The sequence below is a fragment of the Camelus ferus genome, chromosome 5, assembly GCF_009834535.1.
Source record: "Camelus ferus isolate YT-003-E chromosome 5, BCGSAC_Cfer_1.0, whole genome shotgun sequence".
In the NCBI taxonomy this organism is placed as follows: Eukaryota; Metazoa; Chordata; class Mammalia; order Artiodactyla; family Camelidae; genus Camelus; species Camelus ferus.
In genome coordinates this window covers 53,836,966-53,857,540 of record NC_045700.1, presented here as the reverse complement: position 1 = coordinate 53,857,540, position 20,575 = coordinate 53,836,966, and the positions used below count along the sequence as shown (strand labels likewise).

At 35.2% G+C, this 20,575-nt stretch overlaps 1 protein-coding gene and 1 long non-coding RNA gene across 7 annotated transcripts in view; both read left to right on the top strand.

Annotated features, from left to right (window-relative positions):
• PDE1A (phosphodiesterase 1A) overlaps positions 1 to 20,575 on the top strand; it is a 300,999-nt gene that overhangs the window by 154,658 nt on the left and 125,766 nt on the right. The window lies entirely within an intron of this gene.
• On the top strand, positions 15 to 16,892 carry LOC116663694. The gene is made up of 3 exons (XR_004319975.1): positions 15 to 24; positions 15,654 to 15,659; positions 16,809 to 16,892. It is a non-coding gene; the product is annotated as an uncharacterized LOC116663694 (long non-coding RNA).

The window sequence follows — 20,575 nt, the reverse complement described above, 5'->3', positions numbered from 1 at the left end:
TAGTAAAAATTAATAGCACCACTAGTATTTATGACTCTGTATTCCACTCTCCTTCAGTATCTCAGAATGGGGATGTCTTCTCTCCTGGCTGTAGTGAGTCTCTGATTGATCCCTGGCCCACTAAGAAAATCTATCCTGTATCTGAAAAAAATTGTTGCTCAAGACATCTGCAGAGCATCACTGCATGACAGGCTCTAAAGCCATGCGTAAAGTGGCAGGGCTACAACACTGGCCTAGTCTGCCAGGATGTGGGCCTCCGGGCAGAAGCCCCTGGAAGCTGGTGCAGCCACTCACTACTGAAAGAAGTACGGTATCTCAGATGGATGCTTTCAGAGATCCTGAGTTGCTGCACTTTGTGCTACTATCCTCTTTGTGGTCCATGGGGACTTTCAGGCCCTGTTCACTGATGACAGTTGGACCTACCTCCCCAAGCAAAGACCCTACAAGCAGTGCTCATACTGAAGGTGGATTTCCAGTTCTCCTCTGACAGACACTTAAGTCTTCCAAAGAATTCCCCCTTCTTTCCATAGAGTTGAAAGAAATTTTTAGCTCCAACTGCTAGACATAGGAGAGTGCTGGAAATGTTTAAAAAAAATTTTTTTTTTTTGGTCTGGTTCCAGCCTTTATTCAATTTCCTAATTGTCCCTATCTTTCTTCTTAGAAAAATGCTTATCATTTTAGTTATTACTTCCCTAGTAGAGAACTTCTATTTATAACTTTTGTGACTGAATCTCTGCCAAAGAGAGAAAGACCTAATTTCTTATTTGAGGAAGAAAAGTGTGAGGGTTTTTTTTTCCCTTATAAAAACAGAAGATATGTTAACCAGCTTTGACAATAAGTGAATATTTTTAATTGGTCACAAAGAAGAGGAAACTGGGTATTTTCCCCTGTCCTTTACTTATATATATCTTCTTGCAATATCCTTTTTTCCCCACAGCTTTAACTTGTTTACATATCTAAAGGCTTTTACAAAGCCATTTATTTTCTATCTGTTTTTTTAAAACTCATCAGGATAAAATAATATTTGCTTTATTTTGTAATAAATTAGAAAAGACTCACAACTTTTTATAAAATGGCTTTATTATACCAAACACTCAGTACTCAGAATATTGAGTACTCTTGGGCATTCAACTAGAATTCATTTTGTAGAAACTAAATGTGTTTAAAATTTTACTCAAAAAATCAAAAAAAATTTTACTAACTCATGTAGTTATAGTATTATTTTCATGGAATATCATCTCTCTGATTTGATTTCTGGATCTATAGCCTAGTTATCTATTAATTTCTGAGAAGCCATTTAATTCCTCTATTATTTGTTTTCTAAAATAAAAAGAATAATAAAAATATAATTTCACCTATTGACTTCAGCAGAGTGTTCTAGAAATGTTTTCAGTAAACTTTATAAAATATTCTGAGTGTATCAAATGAAAATTCCATCAAGATAAAAATGAAAATATTGGTGAATCACATAACCTTTTACCTGTATGGCAGAGATTTTGCCTCATGAGAAATGAATTCAGCTTCTAATGTCCAAGAAACTGAAGTCTGGGTTTGATTCTGTGGCTTATTATTTGTCCAACACCATAGTAAGTAATTTCCATAAAATATTGAATTTAATCCCAGGGATGTAGGATCTACTCTTATCTCCTTTTATAAAACAGGTCTTGGAAAAAGACCTAACTTGCCCAGGATCACATAGCTGGTAAGTGACAGGGAAGGATTTAAAGTACAGTGTGACTTGGGAGCTCTCATTTCCAGTGATTAGCGATCGACCAGCAGACTTTGATTCTAAAGCAATTACTTTGAAAGTATAAAGCCAGAGAAAAACATTTCCTATAACCCTTGAATGGTAAAGGAATAAGAGAACTTAAAAGATTATCTAGCCTAGTAGCTTATAAATTGATTCGTAGCCTTGAAACTCTTCCTTCAACAATAAATTAACTGGCACCTCAATTATGTAAACTAGACAAACTTTGAGAATTCTATCAAAAAGAGCAGGGGCAGGGGATAGCCTTGTGCAATCTCAGTTTGAGGTGCCTTTTGAGGGGGTCCCAAAGATTTTTACCAGAATCAAGTCCTAGAGGAGTAATTTGAAAAACCATCGTAAAGTTCAATAATCTTCATTCTGTAAATGAAAAAACAGATTTTCAGTAATGTAGTTAAAATGAAAGAAACACTATCGAAGTAATAAAAACTCCCTTCTTTGTGCCTTATCTTTCTCATCACAGATCCATATGGCAGGACACTGACCACATTTTTTTCCTCTTCTTTTAACCACTAAAACCCTTTACTAACACAGTACCTGGCATCTAATAAGAACTCAAGGTTTTTTATGTAAATAAATTAAAGAATAAATGTACAAGATAACTTTCTTAAAAATATTTGTGTGTGTGTGTGTCTCTCTGTGTGTGTATGTGTGTGTAAGTGTATGTGTGTGCTAAGATTTGGGAAAGGAAAGTAATTTTTATAGTCACATGTTGATCTGTAACTAAAATTTCCAGGCTTGCTCCAACATAGTGCCTTGGGGAGAGCTTGTGAACTATTAAAAATGGGACACCATGTCCCCTCACAGAGAAATAAGCAAGAAGTGGAGCAATATGCCAGTTGGAACTCCAGGAGAGCTCAGAAATTCTGGCTGTGATCTCATGAATTGGAATCCAGTCAAAGGGCATCAGTAAATGTTCTTAGTGGAAAACACCATTACTGCTGTTTTTAATGGCCATTTTGCTTTTATATCTTGTTCAACATGTAAAACACCTATCTGCTTTAAGTTAATAGTCACAGAGAAGTTATTAGCAGTCATTTGCCCTAAATAGTATTTTTTGCTTCTCATTGAAACCGGATTCCTTTTCCTTAAAGCACTTTATTACTGCCTACTGAAAGAGATTGAATGTGTAACTATTAAGATAAATTGATATTTAATTGATTGTATACCTGCTGGTGATATAGGGTAAAATATTTTGCAGATATGTAACAATTTACATATAAGATATTTTTGGTTTAGGGTAATAACTTGAAGATCAGATTCCATAGAGACAAAGCAGTCCCAAAATCAGTAATAGTGAATCTACTGTTATAAATCCTCAAGATACTCTGTCAAATAATATGCATAACTATATATGTAAGAGATGTCTTTTGTAATAAGTAGCCCATTTGCAAATTGTTCAACTGAAGTTAATGAAGAACGTAGGAAAGTTGATTTGATAACTAAAAATAACAGCTAATTTTTTTAAAAGCTAGTTTTATTGAGTCCCCAAAAGAGTGAATTCAAAACAATTTTGATATGTTCAATAATATCTACTTACTGAAGTGACGAAGATAAATATAAATTTAAAAAAACACATTTCTTTAGTTTTAGAAAATATTTTTCTTTTATTCTTATTTGGATTTATAATACAGCTTTACAACATAACAATTATTTAAAATATTTCTTAAGCCTTTGTAAAGCTGTATTTTTCTCTGAAGTTTCCTTCTGCCAACTTCCTCCTGTCAATATGGCCCACACGAAAACAGAAACCTTGCATCTCAGCACCCCACAGAGAATCTGGCATATTACATTAGGTGACTGCTACATGAATACATAGGTGTGGTGGTCTGCACACCTGCATCCACTTGAATGACCTCCTAAACCAAACTAGCATGTTCTTGGCTCTCGGGATATAATGATGAAGAAAGTAGGCAGGAGACTCCCATATTGAGCTTGTTTGTCTTTAATTTCAGTGTCATACTAGGCCTCATTTGTGACTTCAAATATTTATTAATCAAACTGTCATTATATTTGTCCAGTCTTCTCTATGAGCCAAGACAACTTATGTGCCTTCCAGCTGGCCCTTATTTTATAGATTTTGGTGAATGAGGCACTGAATATAGGCAATACAAAGCCTACCAGTTGTTCAGTCCACCGAGGGAACACGGACCACAGGCATAGTATACATTCTTCTGTAGAAGAAACTTAAAAGTAGAAAGCTGCTTCCTGATTTGACAACGCCTCAGAATCTAGTAGAGACTGAATAAACATTCAGAATCTTCGAGTCTAACACTAAAGAAAATAACCCCATTGTATGACGGTTAAACAGTGTGTATCATATTATTCGCTTTGTCATGCCAATTTCCAGAGGAACTACATCTTTTTGTGTTCCTTGGTGGGTTGCTGTGCTTGTCAGCAGTGGCTGAAGTCATTCTGGCAGCTTCTAAGGAACAGCTGTACAGATATGGATGACTCAGCTAAGAGAAAAAGGAGGAGAGTGTTAAGTATACTTCTCACTTCTCATATTGTCCCTTTGAGACATCAGGAAATCTATCTGGGGAAAATTATCTCTTAGGTTGGTTGCTGTGGGAGTAAATGAAGTCCATATAATGATAGCACCTTTTTAAAGCATTTTATGCTAATTATTTAAACAAAAGAGCTTTAATATAGAAGTATAGGAGTAAATAAAGATACAATTACTGCTAAATATGAATAGATTTTAAATGTAAAATTAAGGGCAAAACCATAGTGAGCATTTTTATATTTGTTGATTAAGTTAAACCCAGAAAACAAAGGTTAAACTAGGATTTAGGGTCACTTTATTACAGAATCTTTTAAAATAATTTCCTTTAATAACTAAGATTTTTATCATCAGTGTCATAGATAATAGTGTTTGTTTTAATAATATCAATTAGATTTAGAATATATTTAGGTTATGTAAAGATTAGGTGGTGTCAGTTTTTCTCGTGACTCCATATAAACCTGTTGAGATTTGAGCCAGCAAACTCCTTATAAAAACCAAAAAGAATCAATTTGTCCTTGGATAAGAGGCACATTGCATGATTTTTTTTTCTGCAAAACCGAAAATTACCAAAGCAGGAAAATCAATATATAATGAAAAATAGCCTTGCCCTTTTAGGCATAAAAGCATGAAGAGGGGGGTGATGGAGTGAAAAGGAAATATTTATTCTCAAAGGCAGTTCTGAACACATTTATATGCACATAGGAAGAGTGACTAAGAAAATAGGATAATGAGTAATTCATGTTGAGCATGCTAAGACATACTGAAATAAATTTGGGCTTAACAGAGTCTTAAAGGTTATAAAAATGAACAGAATAAAGAGCCCATATCATATAAAAAGGAATCATGTTAGCTCCAGAGAAAATTAGGACCACCTGTGTTCTACAAAAGTCACAGAATCAGCATGTTGTTACAAAGATACTACTTTCCCCATGGAGTCTCTATGACCTTGAAGTGAGCATTTGGCAGTAGCCTGGGTCCTGTGGGTGAAATTCTTTTCATCCATGTGGTTGTCATATGGGTATCGAGACGGGAGCGCCAGGGGTTTGTGACACCAGCACGCTATTAATTCAGCACTTCATTTTCTGGGAAAGAGCCTTCCTACCTCTTATCAGCGCTTTCTGTGAAAACTTGTTTCTTGATTATATAGATTTATGTATAATATTGTTAACCTTTTGAAATGGAGGATACTAGAAATGGCAAATGGCAGGGATCATTTCTTCTTGGGAAACAACATTAGGACAGGTTAGTCCAGGGGATAGCTTTGGGTGGTTTAGTAATTTTCAGTAGGGGAAGACGGGGATAGAGAAGTATGTGTAGGTTGAAAAGAACACAGTTGGCATTGTAAGTTTATATTTGGAAGTAAAAAAAATATTACTTTATATGACAAACTAGGGGGATTGAAATTCTTGGCTAGTGAGCATATACAGATTATAGTGATTTATACTGAGGAGACATTAGATCAGCTGGAAACGTGGGGTGAGATTTTCATGTTTGTGAAAGGCAGAGGGAGGCTTTAAAAGTTGGAGAAACTGGTGTAATTAAAAGAAAATGCATATTGTAGCCAGAAGATCCTGTATTTGGTTCCCAGCCTGGCTTGTTGTGTGGCCTGAAGCATCTGATTTAATCTCCCTGAGTCTTATTTCACCATTCTGTAAATTGGAGATAGTCATATCCACACACAGAGTTAGACAATCATAGCTATACATTACCAAATGGTAATTCAAGCTCCCGTTCTCTGCCCGTTTTCCTTTTCTAACGTTTGCTCTGTCTTTCTGGCTTTCCCATCCCTGTTTTCCCCCCGTCAATCATACAAGCATACTCAAGAATTAATGAAAAACTTAAGAGTATCACCTTTATTGTTCTTAGATCCCTACCTTGCTACCACTCTGGCTGTCTTCTTCCCATCACAATACAACTTCTTGGTCCACATTCCATCTCCACCTTCCCGTTGTCCAGTCAGCCTCCACCCTTTGCAGTTGGCTTTGATCTCCCATCAGTCCACTGTAACTTGTCTGGTTAACGTCCCCAGTTCCCTCAGTTGCCAAATTTAATCAGTAGTTTTCAGGATTTTCTCTCTGGATCTAATCTTCAGGAGTACAGTGTTACAATTATTCTGATGCATACTTCCTTGTTGTTTTCTCCCTCACTTTCCTCACCACCAGTTTTTCACAATGTTCATCTTCTCGTACCTATCCTTTTAAATATTGTCATTTTCATGGTTCCGTCTTTAAAGCCCTTTCCTTCTGTTCCTAAAGTCCTCTGGAGATATTTAGTCACATCAGTAGCTTTTGACTACTCTTCATTACTATGCATGCAGTATCTGAACAACCTGCTTTAGAATCACTCATGAACACGTAGTACAAGTGCAAATCCGAGGCTGGGTAAGACCCTCCTCTGCTCACATTCTGATGAATTTCAAGTACATGTCACCACCTCAGATCTTCCTCCTGAGTGCCAGAACAAGTGCCCTGCTCTTTCTGGGCATTTTTTTTTTTTTTTTTTTGCCTTGAATGTGCAATAAGCGCCACATGTTTAGGGTGCTCAGAACCAAACTGGTTATTCCTCTCAGCCCAAACTGCCATGGCCACTGTCGTGGTGATGCTCACTCATGTCCTCCAGTTTCCTAAATCCCATCATCTCCCTCTTTTTCATCATTACATCCCAACAGTCATCAAGCCCTTCGTCTCAACCCTCATTGCCTTCTTGTGTTTCATAATTGGGTAACAAAATTGTCTCAGTTTCCCTGATATAATCTTGTCTCTCTTAGATTTATTCTCCATCATACTACAATAAGTCAGGAGTGGTATCCTCTACTTTATTCAATCACTGGCTCCCCCACAAGCCTCTGAATAGATCCCAAACCTCTTAATGGTACAGATGGCCCCTGATTGCCTTCCAAGCTCATCAGCTGCCACACCTCACAGGGGCCCTAAGATCCCTTGTGTCTATAGTTTACTGCAGGCTTCCTACTCTTACCTGCCTTCAAGCCTTCTTCTTTATACCTGGGATTTCTCCTTCACCTAACTCCTACTATAGCTTCTGTACTTATTTGAAGGATAACCTCCAAAAATCCCCTCAGGAAACTTTCTGCCTCATCTGGTGTGAAAGATATGCATACTTGGTTGGTTGGTTTGTTTTGTAACAATCCATGCTTTCCTTTGTCACAACATTAATCATCTTATATGGTGACTATGAGGACACCTGTCTGTGTGCACTTCTAGTCTGTGAGAATGAGAATAACACCTTTCATTAAAAAATCTGACACACCATGAACATTTACCTGGCACATAGTAGATATTCAGTCAATACATATTTGTTAATGTTTTGGCTTGTGAACTACTAATTCTTTCAGATGGATAGTGATGGCATCGTGAGTAGAAAGAAAGATACTATTCAGAATTTCAGGATGTCTTAGCTCAATGAACCATGGCTTTATCAAATAATATTCTTAAAGTATAGTTGACTTCAAACACTACATTAGTTTCAGGCATCATGTCATAGTGATCTGATATTTTTATACATTATGAAATGATCACCACAATGAGTCTAGTTGCCAACTGTCAGCATACAGTTATTATAATACTCTTGACTATATTCCCTGTGCTGTACATTACATCCCCATGACTTATTTATTTTACATTTTAAAAAAAGTTTGTGACAAATGTTCACAGATCATCTGCTTTCTTAAAAAATTAAGCATAAATATTTAAAACTTAACTCTGGAGCCACAAGTGTCATAAGGCATAAATGCAAGAGAGTATTAACATCTGGTTAGCCGGGAAATATGTTTAAGTGTGGGTATTAAGGTGCATTGCATAACTGAACTAGTCTAAACTCCAAACCAGGAATTTATTATTTGAAGCAAAATGAAACCAAACTACAAGCCTTTTAAACCTAAACACAGCCTGGCCAGAGGAAGAACAATGAAAACATGTCCATTTTTAATGTCTTGCAAAAGGATATAAGTAATTTTTCACTTTTTAAAATGAGTGCTGCAATTCAACAGGAATTTGGCAGATTTTCTTCACTTAATACTAAGCCAACATTTATCCAAAATGAGAGAAACATCCATGTTTTTACCTCTAATTTTAAACAATTATAATACCCAATTCAGACAACTTTGAAATGTATTTAGAATGTGTGGTCTATATAATACATATTTAAAAGTAAAAGTTCCGTATGTAATAATCTATTGAAATACAGTTTAAAAAGAGAATAAAAATTTAAAAATAAACTGCATTCCCGATTCCCTGAATATCCTCATTTCAATCCTCAGCTCAGAGAGAGAGAAGACTCCAGCAAGCTTTTTACAAATACTGTTAGCTTTTAATAAAATTGGCATTGCAAATTTATTCTTAACATGATGAGCTTAATAGAATGTAAAGATCTTTAGATTAGATTTCAGAAGGCCCAGTCTTGTCTGGACCACTTAGCAAATGTGTAGCCTTGGACAAATTACTCATACCATTTGAATCTCAGTTCATTCTTTTGTAAAATAGAAATAATAATTCCTTATTGTTTACTTGATATTCATTTACTCAAATGATAAAAATATATGAACTCTCTTTGTAAAACCTCAAATGTGTATAAACTAATATATCAATTTAAGCAATACATTACAATTTTAAAAAATAATACATTTTTTCAAAGTTTGACCATATACATTACCTCATTTTTATGTGAAAGTAATCTGTTACCCTGTTGTTCATGAGGATGAATTAGGATAATCTGACATTGCATCTTTATTTCATAATAATATGTGTATAATACCGTTGACTCTTAGTGTCCCCAGGGGAAATGGTGATGTGTTTGCTGGGAGGTAACCACTCGTGGTTCTCCCAACACTGCATTTCCCAGAACCCTCTGTGCTGAAACTACATGATACTCCTTGAAACTGTGGGAAGAATACTACCCCACCCCAAAATCTGTGTTGTACTTAATTGCCTGGGCACATATAGCATCCTTCTTGTGCCCCAAAATCTATCTCACAAAGCGCCTTATGAAAATGGTTTTGTGGCTGTGTAATAATCTTCCTTTCTGATGGAAGTCCTTCTGATTCTTCCTTCTCTGATGGAAGTTGGGCATGGAGAGCATCACTTCGTAAGAAAGTGCTGAACTGTTTTCTATACTAAGTCCGTCATTTTGTGTTCCTATAATGTATGAGTTTCAAGTTGCTCCACCTCATTGCCAGCACTAGGTATTCTCAGTCTTTTTAGATATTAATATTATATTTAATAATATAATATAATTACATTATAACTTTAATATTTAAATAATTATTTACACAGTTATTGAAGTTATTTCTTAAAGAGATCGCTTCATAATATCTCTTCTTCACAACCTACTAATCTTTTATCCTGTGTTTTAAAAAGTATCTATAATCAGTAACCAATAAACAAAATAATGTTCCCTCTTAGATATTCATAGCAGTAGACGCCACATGCGTTCTACCAGTTCTCAAGTGTGCCCATGAAAAAAGGTCAAGGTGGGATATAAAAATGTTCAAAAAGAAGACAAATATGGAAAAATAAATAAACTGCCAACTAGAAAAAATAAAGATGTTTGCTCTCACTGCTTCTATTTAATGTGGTACTGGAAATTCTAGTAAATGCAGCAAGACAAGAAAAAGAAAGAAAAAATATCCAGATTGCAAAGAAAGAACCAAATCTGTTACTTGCAGTACAGATAATCCTCTTTGTAGAAACTCTGATGGAGCTTATTTTTAAAGGCTCCTAGAACTAATAAATACATTTAGTAATGTAATCAGATACATGATATTTACAATAACAACAAAAAACTGTAAAATACTTAGGATAAATCTGATAATGTGCAGGGTCTATACATTAAAAACTATAAAATAGTAGAGAGAAATGAAAGGAGTCCTAAATAATTGGAGAGGTATACCATGTTTATAAGAATACCATGTTTATGAATCAGAAGACAGTTAAGATGTCACTTCACCCAAAATTGTTCTATAGATTTAATACAATCTGGAACATAAATACCAGCAGGCTTTTTTTTTTTTTCTGGAACATAAAAGTTCATTCTAGAATTCATATGGAAATTCGGAGGACCTACACTAGCCAAAACAACTGTCCAAAAGAAGAATAAATTTGAATAACTAATACTACCTGAATTCAGGAGTTATTAAAAACTCTATAATAATCGAGATAGTATGATATTAGTGTTAGGTAGAAAAATAGAAAAATGCAATTGAATAGAGTACTCTAATTGACCCACACATATGTGTAAAATTGACTTTTGACACAAAAGCACAAAGGCAGTTCAGTGGAGAAATAATAGCCTTTTCAACAAGTGCTGCTCCCCAAATTGGATATCTATATACAAAGATAAAATAAATTCTCATCAGTACCTCACATCATGCGTAAAAGAATAACTCAAAATGGATCACAGACCTAAATGTAAAACCTAAAACTATAAAATGTCTCAAAGAAATCATAGCAGAAAAGCTTAATGATCTTGAATTAGGCAAATATGTCTTAGATATGGCACAAAGTATATAATCCAGAAAATTTTTTAAGTGATAAATTGAACATCACCAAAGCTTAAAGCAAACAAACAAACTTCTGCTCTTTGAAAGACACTGTTAAGAGGATGGAAAGATGCTGTGGACAGGGAGAAAATATCTTCTAATCATCAACATGAAAAAGAACTTATATCAAGAATATATAAGGAATTCTCCAAACTCTATTTTTTAAAAAATAAAAGAAAAATAGCTTAGTTTAAAAAAGGGAAAAATTGAAGACACTTCACCAAAGAAGATATGCAAATGACAAATAAGCACATGAAAAGATACTTATAGCAGTAGAAACATTCATCATTAGTGAAATGTAAATTAAAATCACAATGAGATGTAACTATACAACTACTAAAATGGGTAAAATCAAGATTAATGACTATGTTGTATTGGTGAAGTGAATGTACTGGAACTCATATGCTGCTCTTGAGAATGCAAAATGGTATAATCACTTTGGAAAAGAGTTTAGCAGTTTCTTAAAAATTTAAACTTACACCTATATATAATGCAACCTTTCCATTCCTAGGCATTTATATAAGAGAAATGAAACCATAAATTTTTAGAGAGACTTGTATGTGAATGTCTATCATAAAAGGAACAGATAATGAAATCATGTTTTATCCATTCAATGAAATTATTATTCATCTAAAAAACAAATTCTGATACATGCAACATGAGTGAGTCTTGAAAGAATTGTGCTTAGTGAAAGTAGCTCCCCCCACCAAAGCTACAGACTTTATATTTCCATTTATATAATATTTTAGAAAGGCAAAAGCTATAAGGACAAAAAACACACCAGAGGTTACCAAGGACTAGTAGTAAGAAGAGTTGATGGAAAAGGGTAATGATGCAACTTTTAGGGGTGATGAAGCTATTCTAGATCTTTATTGTAGTGATCTTTGTATGACTGTATACATGTGTTAAAACTCATTGTTCTGTACATCTGAGAATGACTTTTTGAATTATATAAGTTATATATCAATAAACCTGACTTTTAAAAAATAGTTATACACACACTAAACAGTAAACAGAATTGATGAATTTGTAGAAAAAAAATCAGGAAGTGCCAAAGTGATCAGTAAAGTTTTCCTGGAGTAGGTTAAATTGAACTTGGTTGGAAAATAGAGTTCCTATATGAATAGGTGAAGAAAAGAGTGAACTTATAATATGAGTTAGGGTAGACTTCCTGCTGTAACAGTAACCCCAATTTTAGTTACTTAACATAGTAATGGTATGTTTCCTGTTCACGTTGTAGTGCAGTTCAGTATTCAAGTGGCAGTCTTCCAAGGGGTGATACAGGAACCCAGGTTCTAGAGGATCTAGGTCCTTGGAATCCTCCATTACATTCTCTGTATCAGGGAAGGAAGATAAAGAAGTACAGCATTTGTATGGAGGTTGTGTATATCATTTCTTCCTGGACTCCATTGGCCTGAACACAGTTACATGGTCTCATTTATCTGCAAAAATGTTGGGAAATGTAGTTTAAGCTAGATTCCTAGGAGGAAAAGGATACAACTTTGATGAGTACATAGCATGTCTCTGCTACATGTAGGGATGTGTGAAAGTGAGATGGGCAGTCACAGTGTTGAGGAGTTCATTTAGTTGTGGGAAGTTGGTAACATTTGTAAGAGATTGTGGGGGATATCAGAGAAGTACATAGAATGTCAAGATTAAGAAGTTTATATTGTCTTTAGGGCAATAACTGGCCAAAGATGTCCTTGTAAAATAGGATAATATTTGTCTATCACTCAAATGTATATGGAGGATGGAACAAGATGAGATACTGAAGTTGTCTTTCAAGGTTTATAAAGCACTAAATGAACATATTACATATTTTGTGTTAATTTTAAGTTTCTAAATTGCAAAACAGTTTCTTCCCATTCAATGACTGTCCCTGGAAAGTTAAAAGTTTTTCAAGATCTTTTGAACTTTGCCAATTATACCCTCAAGAGGAATAGTTATTTCTTTTGCCTGTCTTGTTCCTCTCTGAGGAAAAGATATTAATAAGTTATTAACAGTAAAGGAAAGGAAACCACAGTATTCCTTAGAATACTTCTCTTCTTTGCAATCCTGCTGTATTGTGGTTAAGGATATAGTATTACCATCTGTGCTAACAAAAATAACAATGTGCACAAATAATGTTGAATTGTAGAAAGATGGAATATTATTTCAAAAAAATGAAATTAAGTCAGTTTTTTTGTTTCTTCTCTCTGCAGATTTCATTTTGCCTTATTTTTATTTTTCTTTTATCATCAGTATGTTCATTGTGTCCTGCCTCAATTACCCTGTTAACCCTGATTCTTTCCCTAGAGCTGTCTACCAGCTGATCACTTCTAAAACCAATTTTCTTCATTACATTGGCATTCTCTCCTTCTTTCTTTTTAAATTACCTTCTCAATGCCTTTGAATCCAATTTTAACTATTTTATTGAGTTACAGGACAATTTTCCCAGCATTCTTGAGCTATTCACATCCATCACTTATAGTTATTTCACCTCTCCATATCCTTGTGTGAAAAACACTCTTAAAATTGTCCTTTTGATACTTTTCTCAACTGTATTTTCATGCATATTTTTATCCAGCTGCATATATCTGCAAAATAAGTTTTTCTTTATCAATTTACTCTTTTCAACTTCAAAACAATGGCTCAATTTTCTAATGAGATTTTTAACTGGAATGACTAAAATTGATATTCAAGTGAATAAATTCATCAATTCTCATCTTTGATATTTTCTGATCATCAGAGTCTACCAAATATGAATACAGCAAATGCTTTATAATCTTAGAGGTTAATTGTGATTCCATCACTGGGAAGCTGGTCCTTTATCTTTTGCCTATCACTTTAGGTACACATTTGGTTTTCTACTTTCTAGACCCCACATTTCATTACTAGAAATGGAAATGTTTAAAGTTTTGGTTAGCTGTAAGAGCAATAAGTGTTCTTTCATTGTGATTACCCATAATTATGGAATTATAATAATGGTATTATGTTCGGTATTACTCTGTACTCTACATAACAAAATCTCGATATAAACATAAAATACTGATTTTCCTACATCTAATTTTATAACATTTGAAGTAAAAACATATCTATATTCAATAAAGATATAGTTCATAAATTGTCCCTTTTCAGAATAGCTAATTGAGTCTCTTAAATAAACATAAAAACATATGCAACTTTTCACCTGCAAGGAAAACCTGGATTTCATAAATCTCTTAGAAAGTAATTTGCAAACCTTTTTGTCATTTATTTCTTTTAAAAAAACAAGATTAATGCCTACCTTATAAACTTACTAACAGATGTTTATGTGGCATTTGTGACAAATAGTATAAAAAGAAGTAAGGACAAAGGAAGTACTATTTAAATTTACAGGGGAAAAAACAGCAGATTGTGGATAAATGGTAGCACTGAGCAGGTTTTTAATAAATTCTAATAGCGTTTTATAGCATACACACTGCTTTATAACTATAGAGAAAAACCACATACATTTTGCCTTCAGCTGAATAAAAGAAATTAGTTGGGTTGTTTCTTACACTTTTAATTCTTTTTAATGTAATTCATGCTGTATCTGAAAAAAAATACTTGAATGCACAATTGAATGAAAATGAAAATTTTCTCTTGAACTATTTATGGATGTAAAGAAGAAGGAGGCAATAATTCCAAATACAGTATTTTCCCCTTCACCAATTAATCACATTTACATTATCAGTATTGTTTAAAATTTTTAAAATTGTGCTTGGCTAAATTTTACTTTTTATATTGTAATTATCCATTTGTTCCATAGGTATTTCTTTTAATTTCTAGATTGCTCAATTTTATCTCGTCCTTTTAAGTATTCTGCCTATTTAAGAATGAAAAAGGAGGAAAAATGACATACAAAGGGATTTAGTTAATTTACATTTGTTTATTATGCAGAGATTTGCTTTTTAAAATTGTCAGTGAATTGTACTTACATTTCAAGTTCTTTGTTAAATGTTTTATTTCCATGTATTTTATTTAGCACTTAAATCTTTATTTTTAGCAATTTAAAAGTAGTGATTTACATAAACCACATTCATCTTATTGGAGTCAAGCAATTTCTCTTATATTACTACATAATTGACTTAATTACAGTGTTATGCTTTAAACAACAACCTTTTCATGCTTCTAATTTATTACATATGTTACACATGGTGTTTTTTCCTGAGTACTCTATACTGGAAGTGATTTTGTTCTTATTTAGGCTATAATTACTAAACATGTGCAGAATAATATTGTCAGCAAGTCTTATTATCTGAAGACAAGAATAATTTCCCCATTGGATATTATTTTTCAACTTATATTTCAGTAAGACTGTCAATGCCTTAATGCTAAATGTTCAACAATATTCGCTTTTCAAGATAGGCTATTACAAATACATTGTTTTTACCATAGGAGAATTAATTTTGAAATTAAAAAATATAAGCAGTAATTTTAGACTGTGCATGCTTTTTATAAGCTTTATAATCTCTTCATAGAGATACTGATAATCTTTTGTGACTTGGAGGACTTCCCGAAGAGTTTCTTGAATGTAGAGGCATACAATACAGAACTTTAGACCATGAAAGAAACCTATAAATAATTTAGAGCAAGGAGAAGCAAACTACAATCCATACTAAATCTGGCCACTAGTCTTTTTTTGTAAGTAAAGTTTTATTGAGACACAGACACTGTCTTGTAGAAGTATCCCCTACCCAACATTCTGAGGAATAGTAACTCTTATATAGCAGAGTTAAAAGTTGAGTGTGGAAAGCACAAATCACCAAAGTGGGTCACCAGGAGCGATAGTATAAGGGGCCGCTTCAAGTTTGACTCTTGGTTCTCAGATCCATGTATTCTAGCTATTAGAGACACAGTAACACACAATAGCCACTGACATTCAATGGATAGTACCATATTCCCAGAGAGTAACAGTGTCATCCATAAACTGATGGTTTACTTGTGCCCTTAAAAAACTAATCCAACATTTTATCAGGCCAGCAGATTTGGGATAATGCATATACAGTAAAATGATTGATATCTTTGTCACCTTTCCTTTCCTATGAGCCCTTTTATCCTTTCATTCAAGAGGTTATACAGGATCCCATGCCAAACATCTTCCATTCCCTGAGCCCTTGGCTAGTGTTGCTAAATGAGACACTATGGCAGAAAAGGCAAATCTATACCAAAATATTTATCAGTCCTAGCAATGACAAATCACTGCCCTTTCTAGGGGTGAAATGGTTGGATATTACCTACTCCAACCAAATGGCTGTTTGGTTTCCTCAAGGCATTGTGTCATACCAAGCAATCATTGTTGGATTTGATTACAGTCAGTCATTCAACAGAGGTAATAGCTAGATCAGCCTCGGAAGAGAGAGCCCACGCACAGTCTACATCTGCACCACAATAACTATTCCTCCCATGGGCCATTACACAGTAAGTGTAGTAGCCAAGTAGGGAAAAAACTTGTTCCACTAGGCACATAACTCTATCCATTTGGTTTGTTCAGTGTCTGTACTGCAGCAAAGATCTATACACTTGTGACTACTCCAGTAGTTCCTTCCACTATTTCTTCTCTAGACATTCATCTCTAGTCTTCCAATACTGGTTTTTCCAAAGCACTTAACCACACAGTCACATCATTTAGCACTGCTCAGTATTCCATATATATCCTTACCTTGGGCCAATTCTCCCTCCGCATAGTTCATGACCAGATATGTTACTCAAAGTCCTGCCCGCTGGGAGGATTTCCCCATAGAACTATCTTTGAGGATTGTCACTGAGTGAGGATGTAGCATGTCATTTTCAGCTCCCAACAACTTATTGCAATGGGTTATCAACGAATCAAGCCCAGATTTTTCTCCAGCTCCATTATCTGGTCAAACAGAACCCCCAGTGAAGCTGAGAAAAGAGGTATCACTGCAACACAGAAGTCTAGTCCTACCTATTCCTGAAACACACTTTCTTAGTCAACTCAGTATATCAGGCTTCATCCCAAGTATAACATTTCCAAATGTGTTATGAATTAAATGCCTTCAAAATGCTATGTTTCTTTCTTACTGGAAGTGCAAAGTTAATAACTTATTCTTTACCTTGTAGCATATATTCTGGCATGTTTAAGGCAGCCAGACTCCTAAAACTTCACCTTTGAATCATTATAGGATTTATCTCCCACCCTCTGTCAGACATATGTCATAGTGTGGGTTTCCCTATCAGTTGCTGCTGCTCAAGTTTGAGGAGAATGTTGTCATTAATATAGTGGATTAGTGATGCTCTGCAGAATGTCCAGGTGGTCAAGTCCCTTCACACTATATTGTGTCAGAGAGCAGGAGAACTAATAGTCCTGGAGCATGATCATGAACACGTGCTGATAACCAACCACATGCATCTAAACTACTTCTGATCCTCCTTTCTGATGGATGTTGGAAAGAAACCGCTTGCCACATCAGTAGCCGCATATCATGTATCAGAAGCTTTGTTAATCTGCTCTAGACAAGATAACACATTTAGCACCACAGCTGCAAATAGAGCAATTACTTAATCTGTTTGTGGCTAGCTGACTGTCATCTATCATGATTTAGCCTATTTTTGCAGGGCCAGAATGATAAATTAATAGGGGATATGATGGAAATGACCATCTCTGTACCTTTAATTTTCCATAGTGGTGCTAATGTCTGCCATTACATCCAGCAGGCCATATTGAATTTGACTTACATTCCTGGCCAGAGAGGGAGAAGCAGTTTTAAGGACTTGGACTTGGTCTTTTCTGCTATAATGTTTCTTACTATAAAGATTTGGAAATCAATTCAAAGATTTTGCAATTTGATGAGACTGTCTCTCCAGATTCTGCATTCAGAGACTGGGGAAGTAATCATAGGATGGATCCATGGTCACAATGGGTCCACCATGAGCTAGACCTGAGCCAGGACTCCATTTGCCAGCTTTTATCTATATACTCTAAAAATCTAGTCCATGATGGTATTTAAGGTCCCCTGCTATCTAACACACTTGAAAAAATGTGACTATTTTTTTCCAGTATACAACAACCCTGGTATTTTGGGGGGAAATATTGGGGAATTGCTACACAATATATTTGCTGTGCTATTGCAGGGTAATTCCACAAGGGGATCCTGCTTTCCTAATTGATGGTGTTGAGTCTAGAACTGGTTCCGCACAGGAAACTTGCTGAGAGATTTTAAATTTCCATTATAGCAGCAAATATCAACCTTCTGCTCACCTGATCTTGATCTTTTTTTGCGCTCGCATGTGTGTGTGTGTGTGTGTACATGTGTGTGCATGTATCCAGCCTTATATTGCAACCTTTATATCTCAGTCCTTATATTCCAGTATCCTCAAGATCAATTCTCAGGCATGTTCTCTCAGTTTTTGCTGGTATGTAATATCAAGCTCCTATAGCTCTTTTTGTGAATAATCTCTTTCTTCTTGTAGAAAGGACTGTACTTCTCAAGCCAGGTCAAGCTAAGACTTGAACTCAGTTATTGGTTTGGAAGTGGTGAAGTAAAGTGGGGAAGAATCAGCTTCTGAGCCATCTGCTTCAGATGAGACCTTCGCATAGTCTCCAGGGAAGAAAAGACTGCTAAGGGCAAAGGAACGAGACACAATGGTTAAGGTTCAAGAAAATGTGGGGATTGTATTACCAAGTGCATCTACCCACATGTTCCCCACTCCACATCCTATGGTCACATTGCTTTCTTAATAGTGCCTCACTGTAGTATAAGGGACTTTCTAGCTCTGTGTCTCAGTCTGTCTCACAGTAAGATCTTGGGACTGATTTACAACATATTCCTCTAGTTATAGGAGATAAATATATATTTAAATGCTGCCGAGAAAACTTTCAGCCCTCCTGCTCTCACCTGAGTTGAGAGTGGGCTTAACTGACGCTGCCATTTTCTTTCCTTAAGCACTGCAATGGTATTTAACAATAAGTTCTGTAGTTCTTTTAATTATCATTGATCCCACATCTCTTGAAAGCTACGTATAAGTACCTCCTTCCATCTGTATTTTATCACAACTCTTCTCAAGTGAGCTAGCAATTGTGGTGCTGGAGTACACTAAGGATTAGCACCACTGCAATTACAACCAGCAGTAGGGTTCCTCTTGCCATCTGGCTGGCAAGTTATCCAATTCCACTAGCTTGTGTATCTGCTTTTTAATATAGAAAAACACTACCTTCATTTATGCTCTCCCAAAAGCCAACCAGTTGATCTCTGAGAACATTGGTAAGGAAGCAGGGAAGTGATACATGGAAGAATGTGTTACCAAGCAAGTTACCAGTGTGGCAGTAAATGCCTGGCCTAACATCTCAGCGTCTGTACACAGTAGAATGGAAACAAGAACATGGGCTTTCAGACTCCTGTTCTGGTGAACTTACACTAAACTGTTTCTTTCACACTTAGCCTCCAAGAATGTTGTCTAGTTTGTGCTTGAGAGTGGCATATATAAAAATGACTCCCAATCAAATTTAATGAGCAAATCTTCTCTTCATCGTCAGCCCAAGGATAAAAAGAAAAATAGCTCTTGTCTTTTCTCCTCTGAGCTCAGGAAACAGAGTTTGCTAAGCAAGGGCAATGCACTAATGCAAGTGGGAGGTGGAGAGAGGAAAAGAGGACAAGTAGGACTTTTTCCCACTATTGGAAAATATCAAAACAAACAAAAAAAGACAGTGGAAACTTGACGCCATAGGTAATAGTTTTTGTAACCCAGGGAAAGCCAAAACTTAATTTATAGTTAACCAAGGCAGTGGTAGAATATAAATCTTAACATACTCTCTGGCTTGCAGGTTATTTTTAGAGCCTATAAAGGCAAATTTGCCGGATGTTCTTTATTTGAAGATGAGTGTCCTCTTCTTTACTTGGCTTCATTTCTCTTGGGCAAAGAGTCCCAGTCCCACCCTTAGAGAAAGAACAGAGTGATATAGAAAGGATTTTAGGAGCAGCCATGTACACACTGACACATCCACGTGCTTGCAAAACCAAAGACGCTTTCTTTCTTTAGTGTACCTTTGTTGATAAGCAAGCACATGTGCCCTGATCTTACCTCCGTCTCCCTGTATATGTGACAGTTGGGGCAAGTATCAAGACTAAAAGAAAGGCAGTGAAAATTTCCATGGTAGGACTGGGGCACAACAGCCAGAGGGCCAGTACATGCATTCTGAAGCAATCCCAAAACTCCAGGAAGGGAATTTACTTTTACTTAGTAATTTTTGACTTCATTTCATGCATTCTAATGCATCACATATACATTTATTTCAGCTTACCATGGATATATATTTAGTTTCTGTATTGATATTCAATACTGGTGAGTTTACAGATCAATATTCAATGAGTTGTGTGTGAACTCAGAGTTTATGTCTTGTCTGATTCCCCAAATTTAACTAACTAATAAGATGAGTCTGTTTGACTAGACTGTGGTGGATTTCTTGCTAATAATGTATGGCACATTGCATAAATGTGACCAGAAGATTCTAATTTATTTTCCTTATAGGAAATCAGTAGTTAGCAGCATCCAGGATTCTGCATTTTTATAGTATGTGTTCATAAATGTTAAATACATTTTTCTACTCTTTTTTCTTACATGTCATTCAGAAATGGGTTTTTATCTAATTTCAGGAGACAAATTTGAAAAGTTTTAAGTTCCCTTAAAAGTAGGCATTTTGCTTCTCAATCTGGATGTCCATCACAATGATATTGGGGAAGTTACTGAGAATTCTGAAACTAAGCCATAGCCACATCCCTGGAGAATATGA